The sequence below is a fragment of the Melozone crissalis genome, unplaced genomic scaffold (genome assembly GCF_028551555.1).
Source record: "Melozone crissalis strain CALT ecotype California unplaced genomic scaffold, PUWL_Pcris_2 ptg000012l_1, whole genome shotgun sequence".
NCBI lineage: Eukaryota > Metazoa > Chordata > Aves > Passeriformes > Passerellidae > Melozone > Melozone crissalis.
The window spans coordinates 10,158,947-10,180,453 of NW_026535790.1; positions in this window are offsets into that span (position 1 = coordinate 10,158,947).

Consider the following 21,507-nt stretch of genomic DNA (forward strand, 5'->3'; position numbering starts at 1 on the left):
TCATCAGTAATAATTTCTGTGTTATTTTTATTTGTGTTTTATCTGGCTTTTTATTTTTAAAGAAGCTATTAGAATTTTTCAATTCATTTAAATGGGAACAGGATTGGACTAATAGTGAGAGCTTTTTAAAATAAGTCTACATGCCACTAATCCAGAGGAGCTGTTAGTGCTACAAGTTATTCCAATTATTTGGTTTGCCTGGTTATTGCAAAATTCATAATTAAATGTTTTCAACTTTTTTTTTTTTTTTTTTGTTAGAGTGTTGTTCTTTATAATTCTTAAAGCACTTTTTTATAGCCAGGTGGTTCTCTAGGGTTTGTCACTGTACACAGTAATGCAAAGCATGCCATTCTTTCCCCAGGTTCTCTGCAATTTGTGCTACTTCTCTCTATTGTATGTGCAGTGTATCAGGTGGGCTCTTTTCTGTTACTTCAGGCTCCTCGCAGGAAGGGGGAGGTTTTTATCTTCTGTTGTTTAAGGAAGAGCAAAATAGACTTGAATTGGCTCTTTCCAGTCATAAAAATGCCCAAAGTTTACTTGGCAAAAACAGGAGTGAAGAACTCACCTGCCAGGGAGGAATATTTCTCTCTACATCCAGCTAGATTTACCTCCCCACTCATTTCAGAATCTATCTTTGCCCTTCCATTCAGATAAAAAATCAGGCATCAGGTTTTGTATCAGAAACAGAGAAATCTGATTAAATAAATCACATTGAGCAGTTCCATGGTTGGTCTATTCAAATTCAAAGCACAGCCTAAGACTGTAGCAAAATCCAAGAGAATGCCCAAGCACAAGTTTGAGCAGGTTAAAGCTGGTGTTCATGGAGCCATCAACAACACCCAGTATTGCTGTCTCAAAGCTTGTTATTATATTTTCTCCTTCCATATTTAATTATGGATACATATTGTGCAAGTTATTCCAGAATTCTATATTCATAGCACATGAGATAAGAATATATTTTTGGGGGATGAATGTCCATACTACAGTCTGGGAGAGTTGACACTGAATTTTCCCAGGCTACAAAGGAGAGACTTTTGTTCCAAGCTGCAGTATAGTAATGGCAATATGTCTATTTTTACTCACACACTTAATGTGTACCTGTCCCCGGTACAAGATTAATGGCCCCATATTTTTAGAAACTCTTTGACAGTGAATTTGGTTCTCCTTTGTTTTGTACCTGGTGTAACATGACTGATTTAATCCAGAAAGTGCTAGGTGTGGTGTGTTTATGGTAGAGTCTGACTGTGGGTGATGGTTGGTGAGGGTTTGCCCAAGGTTCCATAACCTTTAGGGGTTTTTTTGCCTCATCCCCACAGTGATGTGTGGGGAGGGACACAGAGCAGTGCATTGGTTTCACCACTTGGCAGATGTCTGAGTTTGATTTCCATTTGTACCTTTCCAGTGGATTGAACCAAGATCATTTTAAGGTGTATTTACAACTACTCCAACCTTATCCTACGGGAAAAGGTTTTTATTTCTGCCAGTGTGGCAATGAGAAGACACAAAGATTGTTTAAAATTACCTTTGCCCATCAGACTCCCCATTTTACTCTGTCCTCTGTGACTGGGGGTGAAACCTCAGTGCTTTTAATTCTATCAGACATCAAAACCTGTTTTATTAATCAGATATAGGTTCTCTATTAAAGCATGCTGATGATCTGGGATGAATATTTGAAATCCTAATAAGGCTGAATGAGTTCAACATTATTGTTCAGTATTGAACAAGAGATATTTTTTTTTCCCCATGGAAACATTAAAAACTCAGTAAGGAATCCAGTGAACCTTTACTACTCTAAGTTCCTCTTGGACAATATTTCCCCCTGCAATATTCCCACTACTTAGTTTTGATTTTTTTTTGCCATAAAAGAAAGATTATCTTTCTTTTGGGCAGAAGATTTTCTAAATGGAATTAGTCCATTAAAAGAGCACAGGCAAAGTTGTTTTTGTTTTTAAAGACTCAGAGGATTTGATCTACCCCTTAAATCTCTCAAGCTGATAATAGGATGCTTTTCCCAATCCACAGTGCTGTTTGCTTACACATTTCTAGAGAATTACTCAAATAGGGTTTGAAACAGGTAGATTTTAATTTTCTTATCAATCTAAACATTATTTAAACATGCATCTTCTTTAGGATTTAGGGGTGTCTTAGCAGCAGTGATGCAGATAGGAATTCAAATCCTGATGCACCCCAAGGACTGATGTATCTGTCCAGACCCTCTGAAAATTGCCCCTTTAATGGCAGGACAAGGCATGTCAGATGCAACTTTTGAGACAAGACTGGCTGTTTATTTCATGAAAAACCTCTTTTTATTATTTCTATTCATTTCTGCCACCAGGGAAAGCTACTGATCCTAAGGTATTGTGCAGATGATTTGACTTTCTGATAACTGTACTTGGTTTGTGTGTCAAGATTGTGACATATTTCTCTGAAATTTTTACTGGGAATGACTTGCTGGCTGACAACAAGTAGGTCTGTTGCAGGGAGAAGATTAGAACAGAATTGTTCTGCCTCATGGCCCGGGCTTTTAACTACCTCAGAAAGCAGCAATCTTCCTCATTCTGTAAAGCTGTTATAAAAAATCGTGGTGTTTTTTATTTTTTGTTCCACAGCTGTCAAAATGGTGGTTAGTATGTTTATTCAACAGACTGTGAACTGGAGGTGTGCACACTGAGCTGATCCTGTTCCAATCATTGACCTTAAGTGGAAAGAAAGGAAAGATCAAACAAATATTTTTTTTCTGATCTTTGAAAGCTGCCAAAACTAACGAAGTTGAATTCATTTGGGACAAACGAGATGCTTTTGTTTTTCTACTTCTTTCAGCTTTAGTTGTGTTTTGGATGGCGCTCAGTTGTTGCAGTTGGAATACAAAACAACTGCATCAAACCCCTCTGAAAGCCAGGTCTGTCTCATGTAATTGCACCCAAGAAACACTTGTTTGTGTATCTTCAGTGTGTATTATTCTTATCTTCTTGGTAAATAGCCCCAGTTCACACAGTGGGCTTGTTTTTGTTTTGTTTTGTTTTACATAGGGGAAGGATTTGGAGAAATTGTCTTTCCTGCACTTCTTCAGCTTTCCCTCAAGAGATCAACCTAAATCAAGGGCTGACCCAAATACCTCTACTTTTAAAAATGACAGAGGTTAATTTTTATTATTTTATGTATGAATACATTTTTTTTTTTTTTTGGTATCAGACAGACTGCTGAAATTAAACCCCCTGGAACTGTTAGTTGTGTCCCTACAGCCAGTGAAAATATTGCAATTTTTTTCCTTATAATTTCCCTCCCTCTACCCAACATTGAGTTGTTATTATTTCAGTTAGAACCAACAAAACTGATTGGGATGCAACAGACCTGAGTAGAAAGCTCTTTGTAAATACCTTGGCTCATGTGAACTTGGCCAAGAAATTGCATTTCCCTTTGAACAATGATCAGCCTCTGTCCTGTCTGGTGTGCTCCCAGGCACAGGAGATGCTGTGACCCTGTACAGCAGCAATCCAATCCTGTCTGTCAAAAAGACACAAAGATCTTAAGATCTGGCACGAGACAAAAAGATTTCAGTTGCAATGGATGTCAGTGTTCACTGTAAGGTCGGATTCCTTTGAAAATCCCAGCCATGGTCATCACGGTAATTTGTGATGAACACCAAAATGGAACAGTGGGATGGGATCAAGAGCTTCACAGCAACTGAGAAAATTGTTTAGGAAAAGACTCTAAGAAACTTTAGTTTCTAATGTGGCCCTGGCTCCTTCATTCTTCATTTCCATTTCTTTGATAACAAGTCCAAGCTCCTTCAAATTTGAGTTTCAGCTCAGTCTTGTTCCTCCATGGACCCATGGCAGAAGGGCAACCTTTAACCATGTAAAGGCTGCTAAGTCTTGTGATTTTAATATGAACTTCATCAGAATGAGTAGAAAATTATAGTCATTCATTAATGAGGATTTATGGGGTGTAAATCCTCTGTTCAGGATTTTAGGTTAGAGATTCATTGCATTTTTATTCAATTTGATATTTAATATGACTTGTATATGTTTTCCCATAGGTTTATCATAGAATATTTTAGTGTACAGCCATGTAACAAAACCTGTGCTATAGGAAGGCAGAGCAGTGTGAGTTCTTTCTCAGACCAGGAATCCTTTTGCTCCACATGGAATCTCAACTTTCAGGGCTCTGTATCAGTGAAATGGTTCCATACAGCAACTAAACCCAACCAGAGATAAGTAAGTGCTTTTGTGTTTCAAATTGACAAAAAATGGGTGATTTTTATCCATATCAAAGTAGAAAATGGATGGTGGGAAAGGGATGCAATGTTCTTAAACTGTCATGGAAGCACCACTTTGGTCTTAATAAGAGCTGTGATAAGTTTACCTCATTGCTATTGGTCTATTGCTGTTGAGAGGTCATTCAATACTACAGGAAAATGAAGATTGATTTCTGAGGAATGCAGGGAAAATTTTCAGTGTTTCTAGATGCTAAATTTTGAAAAAAAAATCTTGAAAACGTTGTGTGCTGTGCTTTCCCCCTCTATTTTCCCTTTAAAATGTTGGAATTCCATTGCAGTTTTGTTTTTTTTTTCTACAACTAGTTAATATGCAGGATATCTTCACAGTACTTTGTTGGTCAAAGTCTCTGTGCTGAAGGTTTATTTCATGTTGCAGATTCCTCTGTTTGTACCAGTGGAGGCGTTTTTAAATTTCTTCCTTTTTAATTATGGAGATTTTTCAGACAACTAACTATGTCACAAGAAACATATTCTGTATGAGTGCTGCTTTTTTGGTATAAATTTCACTACCTTGTAAAAGTCAAAGAATGGAACCTTTGGATGTATGTGTGTGTGCTCCAAAGGAAATGGGTTTAAAAGAGGACTAATTTAAGGTTTGATAGAAATTTTCCTAGGGGTAGGAAAACTTCTATTGGTTTCAGTAAATTGACTCAATCCAACAGGTAATTAACTCAGAAACCAGACCCAAGTTCAATGGTATTTACTAAATGATGATATTTGTAGTTTACTGGCTGTGCATTCAGAGACACCCTTCACTGGGTTCCTTTTCTCAGGTCTATCTGGTTCTCTGCTTTTCAAAGCTGAAGGGCAAACAAGATCAAGAATTTCATCATGAAAGCTGCACAATGCAAAAGAACTGACACCTAGAAAAATAAGCAGAATTAAACAGGATTTGACAGGTTGCAGAAAAGAGAGTGAACAGGATGCGAACAATGAGCAGCAACTAATTATTATTTCAGTGGTCACCACAACACATGAAAAACTTCCGAAGGCTATGAAATTAATTGCATGCAGAACAGCACTCAAGGTGCTTAATATTTTGTCTCTCTGGGACAATTTGCTAGAGACATCGTTTGAACTACAAATACAAAGCAGGGAAGATGGGCCTCTCTCTGGCTGTGTCATTCTTCATTTTAATGAGGAAAAAATGTCACACAGAGCAGTGTGAATTTGAAATATGCTTCAGTTTTATGTCGGAGTAAGTATGTTTCTTAAAAGAGCCCTAATGATTCTAAATTCTAGACCTTGTTGACAAGACATCTGCTTACTTGGCCTGTGGTTTGTGTCTCATCTAGAAGCTCATTAACATATATATTAAAAGAAACCTATTAAAATATTTGCATTTTAAAATGAATCATAACCCCCCACTTTTCCCCCCACCCCCATCTTTCAGAAACTTGTTTTGGTCTTGCAAAACATCCCACTAGGGAGACAGAAATATTTCAGTTATTCTCGAACCATTTAACATTTGGGTAATTCTTATAATTACTTTTCTTTTTAATTGTTAAAGCTGGAAGGCTTATATAATATTACTTTCAAAATTCATAGTTCAATGTAAATAATCTTTTCTGTACCCACAGACCTCTCAGCTGGATGCTGACTTGAACCCTAAGGGTGCTCATTCTTTCTTTTGGTCTTATTTATTATTTTCTCCTCTCCTCATCAGTTTTCTATTATTCTCTTTCCTGCCTCTTCATCTGTCTAGAGGCACATGCATTGGGTGAAATGACACTTGAAGCCATGCTGGTTGTTTATTTAAACAAACCATATTGAGATGAAAAGAGCAGATGATTGCAAAGCTGTAACAAATCTGATTGAGAAGCTCCTCGTGCTCTTGAGAGGCCTTGTCATTTTAAGGGAATCTCCCACCTGGACTTGTGGCTCAGAGATCTTTCCTGCCAGCCCTCCTGGTCTAGCACAGTAAGATCCTTCTGTATTTTCTGGTGTTCTGAGCCTCCTGGAAAATGTGAGAAAAGCAGTAAAATACAGCAAAGTGCTGCCAGCTGTCCAGGCTGTGTCCTGTTTGTCAGGAAAGCTCTGCACGAAGGATGCGCAACAGGGAAATCACAGTTGAGAAGATTCAGCTGCTTTCTAGAACCTTCACAGCACAAAGCATCTTCAGAACAGGATGCTTTTCCCAGCAAGCTGAGCTAGTGAAAATGAAATAAACAGGAATATTTGCTTCATCTGCAAAAGCAGCCAGGTGACCTCCTCTGGAGGTTCTGCCTCTTTGCTGGGAGGGGACCTTGGCTTGGATGGCATTGGTCTGCCAATGTGCTCAATGGGAGTAGCACCCACTAAATGTCACTGAGCTGACATTTTTATTTCAGGAAACAGATTCCCTAGAAGGAAAATTTCTAGCAAAGATGAGATATATCTACTTTGGAGCACCACAGATTACACCGGGAAGAGTATTTCTTAGTGGCAAGACTAGCGCAGGACAATTTTGGCAGCTGATACCTAAACAAGGAGATATTTTTATTGTCAGACATTCCTCTTCCAGTTTCCTCTTAAAAAAAACTTCTACAGTATCAGATTCTTAGTGCCTTCTCAGGCTTTTAAACCATTTTCTTGCATATTGAAGGCAGCTGTGTGGGGAAAGGAAAGCTCCTGCTGCTTCTCAAAAGCAGTATGTGTAACATCACAGTGGGAAAGAACATGTTTCATGAACTTGATTTATCCCCTCTGCTGTGTGGTATAAATCCTCCTTCCTCACTGCATGGCCTGCACAGGCATTTTTGAGGGCCTTATCCTGCCTGGTCCTGAGCAAAGTGCAGAGGAAGGATTTAATTAAAAGCAAATATTTATTTTTGGGAACTTTTATCTCCTACACATACTCTGCTGCCTGGCAGGGGGAAGCACTAAGTAAAATCACAGGAAACAGTAAAAATATTTCCTACCCATTGGAATTATTAAGAATTTGCAGTACCTATTACATTATTTCAAAACCCCAATTATAACCCATGCAAAGCAGTGTAAGATAATGCCTCACTTAAGACAGCAGGGTCTGTTTGTTCTGTCTCATAAAAACTAGTGGAGGACAACCTTCCATTTTACGTTGTTTTTTTCCTCTTTGACAATGCATCTTGATGACAATTTTAATGACTACCAATCTCTTTTTTTTATTTTTAAATTTTTTTTGAATGGGCAGCTGCTTGATCCCTGTTCTTACAATACCTGAGTTTCTCACAGCCCTTAGCTTGCTTTTTGTATCCAGTTTTTGTGTTGGTAATTTTCACAGATATCTGAGGCAGAGAAAAAAGCATAATGTATGGGAGAATGTTAAATTAATAAAATCTGTGGGAGTTAAATGTTTTCAGTGGAGTGAGTCACTTGCTGTCATGCAGGACTAGAAGTAAATAATCCCCAGATGTTGCAATGTTCCTATCTCCTGGCCCAGGCTGCAATTTCAGTCCTTCTGCTTCTGCTGGTTGTCTCTGGATGTGATGCACCCCATTGAATATTGAAAGCCAGAGAAGTTGTTTGCTGTTTTTCACCCTAAAAATCTGGTTGTTGATTTAGATCTCTAAACATCTAGTCTTGCAATGGACATTAAATACTGATTTACCAAACCCTGGCTGTCTCTCTGTCCTAGCTGTAGCAGTGCCATTGTGTTTATGAAGGCAGCACTCAGGCCATGATCAGTGTGTATTATTCTTATCTTCTTGTTAAATAGCCCAGATTCACACAGTGGGCTTGGTTTTGTTTTTGTTTTGTTTTGTTTTACATAGGGGAAGGAATTAGGGAAATAATTTTTCTGTCCTGCACTTCTTTAGCTTTCTAAGAAGTAACAACCCATCATGGCTGTTACTCTACAAACCCAAGGAAAGGATTTGTCCCTGTCCTGGAATTTGAAATCTCTTAGATATTAAAGGGATAAGAATCTTTGTTTGAAACTTGAGGAGCTGAAAGATTGTGAAAAATCGTTAAAGATTGTGAGAAATTGCTATATGTTTCACCCATCACATGGGCAGTCTAAGGTGGGGCTGGGAAATGCTTCTGTCTGCAGTCTTGGGCCTGTGTCTGAACAGCAAAGCTACTGCCAGGCCTGTGTGCAAACCTCACAGATTTACAGCCCAGTGACAGTCACTGATTAGAAAAAACCTGTTATGCTTTATGAAGTGTTGGAGTATTTTATCTCTTTATGTCTGTTGTGGTGTCCTTCCCTCTCAGCATGGGAGAGAAAGGGAGCAAGATCCTCCAGATAATGCTGTCCTTACTAATGAGAAGTTCAGCCAAGCATGTGCTGGTTTTTCTGTCCCTGTGCTGTGGTTATCTGCAGAACAGGAGTAGCAGACGAATATCTAATCTTTAAAAAGGGCTTTGGAAGATTACTTCAACCTTTAGCCTGCCCCAGCTGAGCTCCCCTTAAATCCTAAAGGGATCTAAATATCTTGTGGCTCCCAGATGGACGCTGGTGCACCATGCTGGAACCATCCAAAGCAGCAAGTAGGAGCTGGCTGGGGAGAGAGATTTTCACATAAAAGCAGAACTGCAGAGGGTTGCCTTTTCAACTTCCTTTTTATATGTTTGTTTCTTTTTCCTAACAAAGAAAAGTGGAACTGTGCATGTTGGAACAAACCAGTGGGAGTGAGTGAAGGTCAGATGAGGAGGATTATTCCTTAACCAGAAACGCTAACTCCCAATTCAGTGTGGGCTGAATTCTTACCCTGTGTCATTGTGACTTCATGGACTCCCAAACAATTATTTGGATCTTGATTTTCAGTGAAACTTTTAAGAAATTAAGAGTAAATAAACCTTTAGCATCTGTGAGGATTCTGTCTAGATCAGTGTCAACCTTAATTAGTCCTGCTGCTGGAACATGTTCAATTCTCGTCTCCTAAGACAGCCTTGCTCCTTCAAGAGTGTCCTGACAATATGACCTGAGTTTAGGGCTGATGAGGATGAGATTGTATAACCTTGTGGCACTGGCTTGCACTGTTTTCTGGCACTGCATTTAAAGCATAGAAGTTGCTGTATGCTAAAGAGAGGATGTGAAAGCCACATTCCTGAAGAGACAGAATCCTTTCCTCTGCCATTGTGGGAAGAGAGCAGGATAAGCTTATGCAGCTGGAGCTTTATTCTTTAACCTTAATGTCTGTAGGAAAGAAATGGTTGATTTATGACCATATTTATGAGATTTAAATTCAGTACTTAAATTCCCTGTATTTTCCTCCAGTCAGGGCTGTGCTGTCACACAGAGCAGCCATACCTTCAAGAACACACTGTGCCCTCACACAGCTGTAGGAACTGTCCTGGAGTGGACTGTGCAGCACTGGCCAATTGTAATTCAGGATATTTCAGTGAGATTTATCTCAAGTGAGCACAAAGTGCCTCTGGCAGCTCCACTTCATGAGGTCTCTACCCTCAGTCTGTGCCACTCTGAATGGCTCAGGCTTGATGGAACTGTAACAGAGACTTGATTTGCTTTCATGTCTGTACTTTTGGATTCAAAGCACTGTCTTTCCCCCAAACAAAGGCAGAGCAATGAAAATATCTGCGAGTTACCAGGTGTACAATGGAGATTGGGAACAGCTGGAGCAGCTTTCCCATCACAGCCCTGCCCTTGGGACACAGGGGCTGGGGAGTTCCTGCCATCACTCACAGAGCCTGAGCACTCCAGAGCACCAGAGGAGTCAAAGGCACTTAATTCTTTACAGGAGGTGTTTATGGCATCAGACTCCAGGGCAGTGTGGGAATTAGAGAAAGGCTCATGTGTGTACCTGTCCTTGCTGTTAATTACCTTGCCATTGAATAAAACACAGCAACATAAAATGGCCTTAGGACATATTTAGATTGGCTGGAACGTAAGGTTAAAGGTTTCTAATCTGCTTTATGATGGATGGCCCCAGTGGTGCTGAGGGGTGGGAAGCAGTTCTTTCTCTTTTTGGTTATAATATGGCTCAGAAATTTTTAGAGAGCAAACTTCCAGCACCTCCCCATCTGCAGTGCAGCCCCAGCCCCTCTCCCTGATGTTTGCACAATATTTCAGCAGTCTCTTGCTGCTGGAAGAGCAGAAATAAGAATTCCTAGGGAAGCAGGACCATATATTGTCTCTCTGTATGTTTTTCTGAGAAGTATAAATAGCAGCTGCTTTTTTGCTTTATCCATCCATGAAGTTTAACTATTCACAATTTCACTCTATAGAGTTCTTATGTATATTTCAAAAATAGAACACCTTTAAATGAAGGTGAAATCTCATTTTTAATTTATACAGAGGTTAGTGCTTGTGCTCCTAAGAGTTGTCTTTGAATTGCTGTGAGAAGGTTGTCTTGTTCCTTCTAACATGAGCCTATATCTGACAGCTGGTCCCCCTTAAAGAAACTTTCCAGATCAGTAATTTCAGTATATAAATTATATGCTATGAAAATATTGTCTTTTTTAAAGACCTCTTTTATAAAAAAAATCTTTTTTTAATAAAGATTTTTTCTTTTTAAAATCTGGATCTTTTGTTTATGTGAAGAAATTTCTGTATGTATAGACAAGAACTTCAGTAGTGGGATAATATTCCCCATCACATTTAACCTCTCCAGAGTCCTTGTAGATCATAAAAATATAATTCCAAATTCTAAAATAGATTATACATAACTATGCAAAGAACCAGGGCTCTGAATTTGGAAAAACCCAAGGTCAGAGGGGAAGGGTCTTCTGAGTAATACAAGGCAGCATTTTGCTGCTCAGAACTGCTTGAGCATTCACAGTGCAGAATGTCAGTCAATCCCTTTCCCCCCTCCACTCTCCCCTCTTTCTCTTTTTCCATCAGCAGCTTTTAACTAATAATCTTCAGAGCTCAACGATTAAAAAGTCTTTCCTGTGAGCAGCATGAAGACACAACCATCCTTCACATTATGCTGTGAGCATTGGCAGTGATCATCTCTACAAAAATGTGCACATTTTGTTAAATGCTGTCATTTATTTCAGTGCATTTATTGCCATAAAACTTCAATGACAGTTTAATTAAGAGCTTAAATATTTTATACTACAAAGTAGAAATATTTATGAAGGAGCTTGTCAGAGGCAAAATATCAAAAGAAAACAGGTGCTTTTGCAGAAACACAAATAAAATGTATAACAGTAAACATTTAAAAAATCAATTATTAATCATGGTTCTTTTCATTGCTATTGAATTGCCTTATGAAGATTTTATGTCTGACAAAGTCTGTGGATGTTCAATATTGTCTTATCCAACCACTTGGTCTTCTTGTTGGTATCCTGTGGTCTGGCTGGACAGATTATTTTCTTCAGGAAAACATCTCGGGGGAAAACTAAGGTGAAATTTATAAATTAATGTTGTGCAGGGAGGGACTGAGAACCAGAAAGAGCCAACCAGACATTTCAGGCAGGTGTGCAAAGCTCTGAAAGGCACCTGAGTTACCAGGGAGTGTTTGTGTTGCTGCAGGTGGATCTGTGGATTTGGCAAGAGGTATTGAACTGCCATAAGACCTGGTACAACTAAAAAAGCCTTTCTGAGTAGGGAAACCCTGCAAAGAGGAAAGGGATGAGGGCTGGCAGTTTGGCATTTTTAGGGACTGAGGCTGAACATTGGAGAAAGGGAAGGCTGCTCACAGCCTCACAGCTTGGTGTGCACTTGTGGAATGGTGCTTCTCTTAAGGATGGTCCCTGACTTTATCTGGAGTTGTTTTTTTGCCTTCTGCCCTTTGTATAAGGCTAAAACCACAGAGAAGAAATGCTTATCTAAAGGCTTTACTCCACAGTTAAAGTCGGGTTTTTCCTGCCAAATGTTTTCTGAAACAGTAAGGCTGTGAAGGCAAACTAACCTTTGCTGTACCTTCACACTGATGGCAGAGTTATTTTTCCAAAACATCCTATGCCAGGTAAATGCTCTGTGTTTCACTGATGTATCATCCTGTTCCACTATAAGCAACTGCCAAGTGACTTTGTTTTCTCACTCCAAACTCCTAATGGAGCCATTAACATTTTTTCCAACAACTATTGTTGGACTCAGTGGGTGCACTGGGCTGGCAGAAATCCCATTGGCTGCAGTGGAGGCCAGATTCCACATATTGCTGTTTCTCTGTTAATTAGTGGATTTATGTTTTTTCCCTTTCCAGTCTCCACAAACAATTGAAGGAGCTGCAGTGGGTGCTTCTCATGGTGTCTGCTGCTTAAGAGAGTGAGGGAAGGAATTAAACTGTTTAAAACGCATTTATTCTTTGTGATGTAAATTCAATGACTTAATTCTAGGTACAAACCAGCCAGGGAGTTGGTCTGCCAGCCTTGCCAATGTCTCAGTTCATGAAATAATGAGTGCCTGAAATACAGAGGGTTCCAGTAACTGAAGCAGGGGAAACAAATTAAGTGTAGCTCATGACTAGAGACTCAAAACTCTGGATCCAGTGCTGGCTGCAATATCAATCCTGTCTTAATTACAAATTAACAAAGAAATTGGGCTATTGGTTAAGAATCTTGTTGTCTTGAGAATCAGAGCATATTGCCCTCTTAATTCTTCGCTCCGGGGAAGTTTTACACCAGTGTTGTAGATTTTTTTAATTTTTATTTTTGCTTAGCAGTCCTTAACTTTCAAAATACAAAAATACTAATCTTTCTCCTGCTTCAGTGTCCAAAATCTTTACTGCTGGAAGCCACAGAGAGTAAGTGGCCTGACTCAAAACAAAGGGCAAAGCTGTGGCTTCACTGGTGGGGAAAGGAGGAGAAAAATAGCTCTTGTCAGAGCAGCCACTGGCTGGTTAGATGCAGGTGCAGTCTCACCTGAAGAGTTCCTTCTCACAACCATTTATTTTAGTCATCTACTCCAAGACAGCCTGTAAAATAAGGTGGGAGAGTCATGTGCCAGTTCAGAATCATTTATCCAGTGGACAATGTGCTCAGAACTCCCTCAGGATGGCATTAACCTTTGTTTGATTCAAGCCAAGAGCCTCACATGATTCCCAAGCTGCCGTGTGCTCTGGGTGTGAAGGGAGTGTAGCTGAACATTATTCATCTGGCAGCAGTGTAATTAATTAGGCAATGTTTTAGTTAAGAGTAGTATAGTGAGGATGCCCACTCATGGGTTATAGTTTTATAATTACAGTAAATCAGGTTTTCCTTTCATCTTGTCTCTACCTTTCAAGCTTAGAAGCCATTAAATGTAAACTTCTTGCTTCCTGCCCCAAACACCTGCTGCTTCAAACACAGCTGTACTTTTAATTACCCATCAGTGCTTGCTTGACCAGCCTGAAAACCATTATTTCTTGTGTTGGTATGTTTTGGGTCATAATTTACTAAATAACCAAAGATAAGAAAATCTGTTTTGCAAGGAAAAGTGTTGAATTTTGCTGTACCCCAGCAACTGAATGGTAACTAGAGGAATGCTAGAGGGTAAAATGCTCCCTGATCTGAAGGGGAAGAGTGGGCTGAGAGCAGTAACTCATCAACAGAACCAATAATGCCTTTACAGTGCTGCTACTGCTCCTCCACAGCTGGGTTTCCAATGCCAAGAGCTTCCCTGGCTGCTTTAGGGTCTGGAGAGGAGCAGTTTCCTTTCAGAGCCTGCCATTAAAGGGGCTCCATTCCAGCCCCTGGTTTGCAAGGATTTGAATATGGGCCTGTGCTGTGCTACAGGTGAGCAGCTACACATTCCTGGAAATTTGTCACCTTGCTTCTGTCAGTTGTGATTTTTTTTAAATTTTTTAAAATTTTTTAAAATTTAAAAAAAAAATTTTTTCAGTCCTCCTTGTTCTGCCTGTGTTCTCCTAAAACCAAAGCGTGTTTGGAGCCCTGGGAATATTTAGCTGTTGTCAGTAGAGTGTGTTCATCATGGTGGGGTTTTTAATGAGGACTTTTTAGAGAAAAAAAACACCCCAAACCACCCTTACTATTGTGTATGATTTACGGTGTCAGAGGAGCTAATTAAAAATAATAGGGAGGAAACTGCCCAGAAGAATATAATTGGAATTTAATCCAAATGGAAATCTGTTTTGGCCTCTCTTGTACTTTCTCCCGAATTTTGGAGCTCTTATTTGGGCATTATGGAATGAAATTGATTTTATAATATACCGAAAGTAGAACAAAGAATCCAAAGTCATCTGAGTGTAGAGTGAGTATGGAACTTTTGTGGCTTTTGTATCTGCATCATTGCAACCTTTTCAATGTGTTTTTTAAACTCTTTAAATAGAGTTAAATTTTAAAAAATTGCATACCTAAACAATACAGTTTTACAGTGGTTTATGTATTTTATAAGAACAGTTTAGATGTTACCTTAGGAAAACTTTCTATTCCTACCTCATTAGCACTAGCTGCTCCTGACTTTCCTTGTTGCAATTTCTGTATAATTTCATTGTTTGTTTTCATTGTAAAACTCTTGTGTTCCTCCACATAAAGAGCAAACGATTTCCTTGTGGGCTGGAAAGATGACAAAGTTCTACCCTCTTTACTTATATTTCTGAGAATCTATTTTAGATGTTTTATGAACAGAGAAAACTAAATTTAACAATGCCAGTAAAACAAACTGAGAAGCTCCCAGGCACGTAGACAGTGTGCCACAGGTTATAAATATCTGCCTAAGACTTATTTCAAAAGAGGGAACAATGTGAACTCCTTTGGAGTTAAGCAAGAAAATTCTTGTGGCCAGTGGTAATTGATCCAGCTGGCATTTGGATTAGCTCTAGATGAGAAACTTGCATTCAAGGTTTTTATTGTCATTATACAGGCTGTCCAAGTGTTTATACCTCATCCCCATGGAAAACAAAAGATGATATATATGCAACTTGGTTCTGGTGTTTTTGCTGCTACAATGAATGCACGTGCTGGCTTAAAATGAGAAAAAACCATCAAATGGTTAGGGCTTAAAAATATTACTTACTAGAAATAACCTATTTTTATCAGTAACCAATTTTATCAGGCTTTATCATTCTAGCACAAGGTGATAGAAGGTTTTACGTACCGTGTGTAGGGTAATCCCCCAAAAGGGGAAGGTGTGCAGGTGAGCCCAGCTTGGGGCATGGCTGGCTGGACACACAGAGGGAACTGCAGGAGATAACATGGGTGAGCTGTTAACGCCATAATTCTTACCCCAGTCAGTTAAAGGGCTTTTGGGAACAAGTATCATAGACTGGCCCACTTCCACGAGTCTTTGAGAGAGTCTGGAAACCACTGCAGGTTCTGTTTCTGAGCAGTTGGCTCTGAGGGACTCGCAGGTTTTCTGCTGAGCTGTTGGGTGGGGCAGCGTGTGTATGAGGCTGCTGTGTATGCCCACTGAGCTGGATCAATTTTAGTGACAGCATTAGGAAATTGCTCCCTTTGACTTGGTTGTGGATGGCTCCAGGGGAACCCTCTCCTGTGCTGGAAGATGAAGGAGAGGGTTCAATTCCTAGCTTGTCACAAGATGGTTCTTCATCAAGTGGTGCTGTACAGAACAGGATCAATTATCTGCTCCAACCCTCTTTCACGTCAGTGGATGCCTATCTTGTGGCAGTCACAACTGTTGCACTTCTTTCCCCAAATATGTAGAAACATGAGGTTAAATACTGTCTTGAAATAGTTTTTTCTGTTTTTCAGAACTGTGTATGAGTTGGTATATAAAAACTGCATTTTTTTAATAGTTCCAAAGTCTCCAGCAGTGTGTTCAGAATGCAAATTAATCAAGGGTCCTGTGGATAAAATATTGTGTGATCATGTAATTAGAACCATTCATATATAAAGTGGGGCCAAATTGAAGTTGCATGGGCAGTTCTAATTCTAAGTCTTAATTTTGGAGTGCTTGGCTTAGCAATAAAATGCTGTTTTATTGTAGTTCTTGGATGTAATTGAAAATATACTGGGAGATGAACAAGTGAAGTAGGAAACAACACTGAAGATAATTACAAGCAGATCTTCATTTCAAGCAGAGAAGTTAATCTTCCTTTGGACTCTTGGGTCTGTTTTAACAGGGTAATTAGCCATGGACCCTGTGGCTTTTGACTCCCAGTCCCAGCTCAAACCTCTGTGTCCTAATAAATGAGGACACAGAGTTCTGTGGCTGGGAGGAGCTGTCAGAGGCACATGGATTATGCATGTTTGGGCCATAGGGAGAGCAGTGGGAGTGAGCTGGGCTCTGCTGGCTTCAGCAAGGACGTGCATCCAACTGGTTTCAATGAAGCAAAGAACCAGTGAAGCAATTTAATTCATGTGTATGGATGAATTATTTTAGCTCTCTTTCTTGTCCTTTACATTGTCTTTTATTTGTAAAAGTATACAGTTATGACTGAATTCTGCCTGGCAGAGCTGTAAACAAAATTAATTTAGTTTCTGCTTTTTTTCCACGCTTTGTTTTTGAGTTCTCATATTCAGCTTATTTCCTTTACTTAGACAGGCATTGCCAGAAGTAAGACACACCTGAACATCTTTTGGTATGAATCTGGTGCAAATGATGTTTTCTGTCTCCCTCTTGCTTGAAAGCAGCTCCTGTCTTCTAGATCAGGCCCTTGATACTTTTTCCTTTGCCTTTTCAGCCTCAAAGGCCCTTCCAGCAGGGTTTCCTTCAGAAGATGTTTGGGAGGGGATGGCTCTGACCACCATTGCTGCTGTAGGAAGGGAGTTCATGGATTTGAAGTGGGAGGGAAGAGTCCTTGTCTCTGACTGTAGCTTGGTGGTGCATCTCAGATGATCAAATCTGGCCCTTTTAAAGACAAATGGGCATAACATTGGGGGGAGATTTGGGTGTTGTGCTCCTCAGCTGAATTGTTTGATTACTGGGCTTGACAGCTGCAGGCTGTGCTGACAAGTCCAGCCGGATCATTCTGAAAAATCCATCAACCCCAGAGTCCTGGCTTTGTTTTTTTCCCCTTTTTCTTTTCAATAATACTTACAATAGGAGTGGGTAAAGATGGGGGGAAAAAAGAAGGCAAGGATTATTTGTGACATGTATTTCTCCCAGACAACTGGAAAGGAAGGCTTTGGCTGAGCCAGAAAGATAAACAGTGAATACAAATGCTGAAAGTTGAAAGGGCGACCTAATAGGGTAGAAAAACCAAACATTGCTCTTGGCTTCCTATGAATGTTAACATTTTTCTCAGGTTTACACAGTGATCAGTATTTAACACTGGCTGATCCTTATTTTAAAACTATTGACATGAGCAAGCAATGTGGGGCTTACCATTAATGTCAGTGGGAACAGGCTCAAACAGCCATCCCTGCTCCAGCTTTGCACTGCCTCTTGGAGGGGGGAAGAAGTCAATGCTAAAAGCCTCCCAATGGGGCTATTGAAGTGAAAACCAAAAGACCTGCCAGTTCTGTGGGAAGATTATTCCCTGTGGCAAAATGTGTGTGTTGAATAATCTACAATCCTGCCTTATTCTGCTTCCAGTTTCCTAACACTCTTGCAGAGCTGAGCTTTAGCACTTTCCCTTTTCCACTTCATTTTGAGGGATGCTGCTCTCAGTCCTACAACTAAACCAATGTGCTATCAAAAGGTGATCAGCAGCAACACAGAAGCCAGTGCATCATCTGTCCCTCCCTCTGTCTCTCCCTGGGGAATTAGGGAATTTCTTACCCTCCTGTTTCTCAGACTTGTGAAATGTTCTGTTCTGTAGGTAGCAAACTCCAGCACATCCTTTTCCTAAGGAAGCTCTGTTGCACAGCTCTGTGCTCACTCTTTCAGGCTCCAAGAATGCCAGCTAATAGACACAGTTTGCAGCTAAAGAAATGTTAAGCTGCTTGGTTTTTCTTGTCTGTGTGCTATAAATGGAGGAGGAAGGATTAAAACTTTACCCAGTCTGGAGGTAGCTAAACCTACTAAATATTGTATGACTGTCTTTGCCATCAATAATTCAAAGAACTTGAGTCCAAAATGACAAAAAATCTCCCTTGGACAGCTGTAGCTGCAGGCACAAGAGAAAGGTTTTGTGCCAGTTGTGGGCTTGGTGCTTTGTTGGCTGTAAAGGTTGAAGAACACCTGATGTCCCTGCAGTCATTAAAAGGAGAGAGAAGGGTAAAGCAGAATATTGCTGCAGAAAAGGCAAAGTACACTGTGGCATTTGCTAAAATTGTACTGGTAGATGTGAGGGTGCTGAATATCTGCTGCAGCACAAAGAATGCTGCCCTGAAATGCTGGATTAATTCAGGAATGTACCGAGCCCAATTATATCCCCTTTGTGCAGTGAGATCACCTGCTCCCTGATGTCCTTTAATCACTGGGCTGGGTGCAGAGACAGGAAGGTGGGACAGGGGTTTGTGTCACCTGTAGGACGCAGGTTTTGATCCATGTGCTCACAGTGCCAGAGCTGTGGGGTTATTTCAGCCCTGCAGGGCTGGCTCAGGGTGTGCACAGCGATTTTGGGCTCTGCTCTCCTCCCCAGCCTTTGCTATTGTTATATGGAATATAATATTGTTATATGGAATGTTATAACATGGCTGTCCCAGCTCCTGTGCACTTCAGCCTTGATGGCTAGGGTCTGTTGCATGTGTTGTCAGAGATGCACCACTTGTTTGTCTACTCCATTTTACTGAGTAAAACTACACCTGAGTGTCACAGACATGTTTTATGAAAAATCCTTTCCTTAGGATTTTTCCTCCTGAGAAGCTGAGAGGCCTAAGGAACAAAATGTAAACAATGGTTATCTGCTGCTGTGGAATGCAACAGGTGGATCTGTTGGATTGGTCTCATGTAGTTGTTTCTAATTAATGGCCAATTACAGTCAGCTGTCCGGCCTGTGTCGGTCAGTCACAAGCCTTTGTTATCATTCATTCTTTTTCTAAGCTAGCCTTCTGATGAAATCCTTTCTTTTATTCTTTTAGTATAGTTTTAATATAATATATAACATAAAATAATAAATCAAGCCTTCTGAAACATGGAGTCAACATTCTTATCTCTTCCCTCATCCTGGGACTCCTGTGAACACCATCACAGATGAGAGCCTGAAAAAACACCAGGGGGAATGGAATGAATTCTAGGGGGAATAAAAATTGCTAACTAGCTAGGAAACCTGTTGTTTTTCTGTTAAGAGCCTGATCAGGCTTCAGTCCTCCTTGGCTCAAAGATTATTTAACTGAGAACTAATTCCATGTTCTGAAACTTCGTTATTGACAGATGCAAATTTAATTTCCATCTGGAATGGGTTCATGAGTTGGCCATAAAAAATCCTGAGGTGATAAATTCAAGAATATTTTCCTTCTAATTCCCTCTATTTCTAGAATTTCAAATGAACTTTGTGCCCAAAAGAGCAGCATATTGAGTTCACAGCTGTAGTCTTCATCATCAGAAATTGTGAATTTCTGGCTAAAGTGAGCGGACCATGAAAGCCTCTTCTCATGAAATTTTCAGCCCAATTTTATGTTACTGCACAGCCTAGAGCAAAAATTTTTCTTTTCTAAAGTTCTTGTCTGAACTTCATTGATAAAAGTTTGGGTTTTTTCTTACTGACTACTAACTTGCAAACCTCCAATGTATATGTGAGCAATTCCATTAAATTTAAATATCAATGAAATTACTCAAGTGAATAACTTGAAAAGATCACTCCCTTTAAAGTGTGTAGATAAAATTCTGATCATTTCACAGAGCTCTGTTTGAACTCAATGACACTCCTGAGAGCAGAGAGTGAAATCTTGGTTGAACATGATTGACATTTTGATGCCATGTATTGTCTGACTTCCTCCAGCAGCTTCATAAAAAGCCCATAGAAGTAATAGGATCAGTGAGTGAGTGAGTGGAGCCAGTTCTCTCTCCATTTCAGGGTGAGAGTGGGTTCAGATTGTTCTCCTCCTTTGAGGTCCTGGACTGAGTGCTGTGAGGTCCTTTGTGATGCTGTCGGGGGTTATTTACAAACCATGAACGGGACAGGGCTGCTGTGGAACGGGCCTTGAGCTGTTTTATTTTTCAGCATTAGTCTCATTACATAATTATGACAATGGGAAGATGCCAGCAGCTCACATCCCAGGCAGCAGACCAGGAACTTAATGTTACAACTTACTTTATAAGCTTCTTGACCAATCACACAAAGCAGAAGCACATTGACAGCAGTTCTCTCCAACCACGATAAGCACACATACCTTTGGTTAAAACAGTGCTTGCTTATTTTGAATACAATACCTGCTTGTAAGCCTTAAAACACAACACACAGAGCTCCATTATTAAGCTTTAACCTTCCTAATATCTTGCTAGATAAACTTTTCTGTAGCTTAGAGAGCTATTCAAGACAAGCATTAATACACAGACCATTGTTCTATTTGTCTTCGCTTTTCTACACTTTAAATACTTTTTCTGCTGACCTATCTCATGGCTTCTGCTTAGCTCTAATCACAGTCCTGCTGTCTCTAAGGCCTGCCTTTTGCAGCTTTCCCAAAGCTCTCTAATTTTGTGGATTCCCACATCTTGGGCTTTAAGAAGGAATTGTTGGTGTAAATCATAGAACATCCTGAGCTGGAAGAGGAGACATGAGAATCTTAGAGTCCAACACCCAAACAATCCCAGCCTGGCCCTCAGAGCTTTGTCCAAAATGCTCCTTGAGCTCTGTTGAGCTGGTGCTGTGGCCCTGGGAGCCTGTTCCAGTGCCAAACACCCTCTGGGGGAAGGAGGTTTTATTTTCCTTGCTCTCCATCCTGGCCCAGCTCCATCCTTCCCTGGGGTCCTGTCACAGGGAGCAGAGGTTGGAGCTGCAGCCCCAGGAGAGCTCTGAGCTCAGTCTGCCCCAGGCTGGACAGACCAAGTGTCCTCAGCTGCTCCTTGTGGGACGTCCCCCCAAGGGAAGGATTTTGCCAGGATATTGCCAGGAACAGACCCTTGAAGGTTTCTATGTTAGATTGAAAAGTAATATGTTTAAAACTCAAATTGTCAAAGCATCCTCTTCAATATCCTTTAGAATAAGGCCTTTACTCCTGTTGGCACATTGCTGGCTTTTAAGTAAATCTGTGTTATGTGAGTAGCTGATGCAAAGAGCTGGTTTAATATGAAGCATTTTCGAGGTGGTTTAATATGAAGCATTTTCCTCTAAGCAACATGGCTAAGGATATAAGCAGTATATTTCCTTTAATGTAGCGGCATTATATATTTCACTTACATTTTAATATAATTATAGGTACAAATTGCTCACATTTGGTTTTATGAAGCCCTGAAAAGTTATGTCTTATGAGTCAACATGTAATTCCTTCTGCAAAAATTGCAGAATTATGCATTGAAGCTAAGTACATTGAATAATGGTAATTTACAATTGAATTCCCATGGATTTACATATTACAATCACATTAATGCTAAAGGAATCTGCAATATTGTCAAATAGGTTAATAATGGCTACTGT